The sequence below is a fragment of the Myotis davidii genome, unplaced genomic scaffold (assembly GCF_000327345.1).
Source record: "Myotis davidii unplaced genomic scaffold, ASM32734v1 scaffold394, whole genome shotgun sequence".
In the NCBI taxonomy this organism is placed as follows: Eukaryota; Metazoa; Chordata; class Mammalia; order Chiroptera; family Vespertilionidae; genus Myotis; species Myotis davidii.
This window is the reverse complement of record NW_006287548.1, coordinates 3,813,258-3,817,986: the sequence shown is the minus strand read 5'-3', so window position 1 is coordinate 3,817,986 and position 4,729 is coordinate 3,813,258. Positions and strand designations below refer to the sequence as shown.

Genomic DNA, 4,729 nt, shown 5'->3' with positions numbered 1-4,729 from the left:
CCCATCCCCAGTGTGGGTTGTGCAGGAGGCAGCCGATCCATGATTCTCTCCCATCATTGATGTTTCCATTTCTCTCTCCCTCTCCCTTTTTCTCTGAAATCAATAAAAGATATTTTAAAAAACACCAAAAATAAATAAAAATAAATTGTTCAGCTTGACAGAAGTGCTATTTAACTGGGTCCTCAATGATTTTGAAGAATGAAAAACAATATTTTGGGTTAAAAGGGGGGGAATACATGTTTGTCCTTAAATCTCCTCCAGAGACTTCCATTAGCTAAGTTCAAACATCCTCATCCTAAATACATAGACTCCACATAGTAGTTATGATGTTTTTGGTTGCAAGTGACAGAAAACACTGACTCCAATTGGCAGGGTATCGTGTCACGGAGCAAGAAGTCTGGAGGCGGCCTCAGTACCATCCTTCCTCAGTGTTAGCTCAGGTCTTTTATGGTTGCAAGATGTCATGTGGTAGGCACCATGTGCAGACAAAACAACACCCAATAGGGAAGACCCCTGGTTTTCCTTTTGAGTAAAATCTTTCCCATAAGCCCCTGAACACTTACCTCATGGTGGCCCATTCCCTTACTAGCCAGAATTGTGCCCCATGCACACACGAAGCCTAAATACTGTTAAGAAGAGGAGCAACATGATTGGGAAACAATCATGTGTTACTTCTTGGAACTTAGACCGGAGCCTCTGCCTCCTCCTGAAGCACATGGCTGTACAGGAAACAGTAGATTCCCAAACAAATCAAAACAAGACAAAGAACAGGTATTCTGATTGGAAGGAGAATGGGGAGATGACTCGGTGGGTAATCCACAGGATTCATAACATTAAGCTTGGAGAAGGGGAAGGTCCTGTTTTCTTTGTGGATGAATATCACCCAGCATTTTTGTCTGTTCTCTTTTGTGTCTTTTGCTCATTTCCTTTCTCCTTCTGCATTAGATTTACTAGTTGAATAAATCCAGTCCTGTGTCAATGAAAAAGTGTGATGTGTTGAGTGTGTTAGGTCTGCGCCAACAGGAGCCAGGCCAAGAGACGTTGTGAGAGTCTGAGAAATTGTATTACATTCTCTCACAGCGGGCGGGCCAGTGTGTCGGTGTCAGCACCGAGGGGTGTTTATGTTCTTGTGCAGGGTCTGGGTCAGGGCTGCATCGGCCAGCTGGGGGAGCTGCCTGAACCACAGGACACCCTTGGAAGATAGCAGGATGTCTGGTGGGCACACAACCCAGGCAGGCAGAGGGGAGTGCCTGAGTCGGCTGGGGAGTGTATCTTATCTTCTGCAGGTGCAGGCCGTTTGCTTGAAGCTATGGAAAAAAAACTTACAGCAATATATTTCAGAAAACATGTCCAAACAAGAGAGGCCAAGGGTAGTGCACCCTAACATTCCTCCCTCTTTTTTTTTTAAATACATTTTTATTATTGATTTTAGACAGGAGAGGGAGAGAGAGAGATAGAAACATCAATGATGAGAGAGAATCACTGATCAGCTGCCTCCTGCACGCCCCGCACTGGGGATCAAGCCCACAACCCAGACAAGTGCCCTTGACCAGAATCGAATCTGGCACCCTTCAGTCTGCAGGCCAACGCTCTATCCACTGAGCCAAACTAGCTAGGGCAAGAGAATAGATTCTTATTGGATTTATGCAAACAAACACATTGACATGAGAATAATGATACTCATTCATTGAGGGTTGTTCAATTCTGGAGGGATTATGTAGGAAGAAAAATATAAATGCTTCCATATTGCTTATGAAGATATAATTTACCAAATCATCCTGGGGAAATAGAAACAAGTTCTCTTATATCTGAAGGAAATGAAAACTTAAAATGACATGCTTATAGACTTGACCATACAACAATTGACAACCCTAAATGGTTTGGCTCAGTGGATAGAGCGTCAGCCTGCGGACCAAAAGGTCCCAGGTTCGATTCCGGTCGGGGGCATGTACCTTGGTTGCGGGCACATCCCCAGTGGGAGATGTGCAGGAGGTGGCTGATTGATGTTTCTGAGTCTCTATCTCTCTCCCTTCCTCACTGTGAAAAATCAATAAAATATATTTTAAAAAAACAATTGACAAAGAACCTTGCTTTTCTGTAAGGTATAATAGTCCAAGATAACAACTTCTTGGGAAATAATAATTGTTATGAAATGACATGAAGTTTATATTCTTAGGTTCAATGTAGAGTTTTAATATGTAAAGAGCAAGCAATCTGTAAGATTTCAAATGCTGCACATAGCTTATTGGAAGTGCTCACGGAGTACTGGAAACAATTCATAAATGCCCCAATGCATGGATCACGGACACCTGGAGTTCCACAGGGAACTATTCCTCTAGCTCCTCTGGTGTCACAGAGAGGGTACCTGTTACTCCTGGGAATCTCCTCTCTGAACTCGGCTCTGAATTTTTGCACGTTCCTTCCTAGAGAGACTGAAATCTCCAGAACCTCTACTTTAATAAAAATATATGTATATAATTAAACATAGTTATTATTATTATTAATTTTTATTTGGCAAAGCTTCCCATGTAATTTTTCAAGCACATGAAATAGGCCTAATTAGTTTGAAAACTTAGGAGAGAAAAGAAATCCTTGAGGTATTTCAGGGCCCACTGAAATAACTCAAAGTCATTTCTCTGTTAAAAAAGTCTTTTGAAATTTAAACTTCGGCAGGGTTGTTAAATATACTTAACCAAAAGATTACATTATACATCTTTTGTAAATTTAGATAAAACAAATGTACAGTTTTATGGTAATAACTTTAAAAGATATTAATTAAACTGGCTTTCATATTAAATACATTGTCAAGACCATACGATCTTATTTAATTCTCTGTAGGCCAACAAGCTATTATACCCTAGTAGTGCCATCCGGAGGCAGGAAATACACCACATATAACATATAGACCAATACGTAAAGACTGTACACATGATGCAAATTACTAATTTTGTAGAGAGGACATAAGATTTTTCATTTGCTTTTGATCACTTTTAAGAAAAGGCTATAAAATGGGAGAGACGTTCCCAAATACGAAGCAGGAAGTCCTGTTGAGACGTTCAATGAAAGTGTTATGGGCTGTGAATCAGTGTTGGAAACAAAGAAAGTCTAGGCTCCGCCCTACCAGTGAACTGAAAGGTCCCAGGTTCGATTCCGATCAAGGGCATGTACCTGGGTTGAGGGCACATCCCCAGTAGGAGGTGTGCAGGAAGCAGCTGATTGGTGCTTCTAACTCTCTTCCTCTCTGTGAAAAATCAATAAAATATTTTTAAAAAAAGAAAGAAAGAAAGGCTAGGCTCCAATCTGAGGACTTAAGCAAGGAGAGCGAGCCGGGGTGGGGCCACTTTGGCTTACTAAAAAGTTAGAAACCCTGGTGACCTAGGATGTGACAGGGCACGAGTGGGGTTGTTAGAAATACTAGGAAAGGAGGGTCCCTTCGAAAGTCAGGGGTGATCAGGTCCTGGTTCACTGGACCCCATTGCCGGGTGTTCCCCGGGGGCGGTGACACCAGTGGGTGACTCGTATCCAGAGGCAGGTTTGCCTTTCCTCTTAGTACTGCCGCACTTTGAGAACGGCCTTACTCTGCAGCGGGACAGGTAGATGTCCCCGCACCCACAAAGAGCAAGAGAGAGTGTAATGAAAGCGACTCTGGGTCCACGAGGGAGAAATTAGGTGGAGGAAGGGGACTAGAACCTGACTGGTTTTTCTAAAAACTTGAACTTTTCCCAACTTTTGTAACCTTCACAACCTTTTATACACCTTTTTACAATTTGTATAAATCTTTTTATCTGTTCAGAAATAACTATCATTAGAATGACTCAATTTCAATCCTTGTCCTGTAAAATGTGCCTCATACTTTATGCCTTCTATCATTACAACTATACAATTTTTTCTTAATTTGAACTTTTAATCCTTAGAAACCTTAACTTCCAGTGGTAACCAAAAGAACACAACCGGTATTCCTTACGTTGATGTTTATGAACACACTTTAAACATACTCTTACTTTCAAGAAAACACACCTTCAACAAAGCACAAGACATTACATCAACAGTTCCAAATCCACTTACAGACCTTCTTGCAATAAAAAGCTAAGAGCAGGCAAACTTAAGACTTGTCTAGCAATGGATGTTTTACAATTCCATGTTATTCTAAAATATTTAGATATTCAATGACTGTTATCATTTAACCCAGCAATGCTTCAAAGTTTTTAAATCACTAAAGACTTCAGAAAACTATGTATACACAGATATAATGATTACTGAAAAGCTTTATCAAAACCCTTCATTTCAATTACATTTATTGTCTTAACAGCTGTATGAGAGTTTATTAAAATACTAGAGGCCCAGTGCACAAATTCATGCATGGGTGGGGTCCAGCCGGCCTGGCACCAATCTGGGCTTGTTCAGGGCTAGGCTGGCTGCAGGCGCTTGGCCAGCAGGCCCCATTGGGGGGGCGGGGGCTGCAGGAAGTTGGCTGTCCGGCCCTGCCCCTATTGGGGTGAGGGTGATCAGGGGCAGGGCCAACCAGGGGGAGGGGCCTTGGGAGGTTGGTTGGCCACTCCAACCCCTGATCCCGCGGGTTCGCTGGGATTAGGGTGTGGGGGGCCAAATGGGGGTCAGTGGCTGGGGGAGGGGCCATGGGAGCTTGGTGGCCAGCCCCACCCGATTGGTATGGGGGGTGGAGCTGGCTGTGGGAGGGACTGTGGGTGGTGGGCTGGCCGGCCCCACTCCT

At 43.0% G+C, this 4,729-nt stretch overlaps 1 long non-coding RNA gene across 1 annotated transcript in view; it reads right to left on the bottom strand.

The window, feature by feature from the left end:
* The window catches only part of LOC102755827, a 22,432-nt gene that overhangs the window by 9,056 nt on the left and 8,647 nt on the right, over positions 1–4,729 (bottom strand). The window lies entirely within an intron of this gene.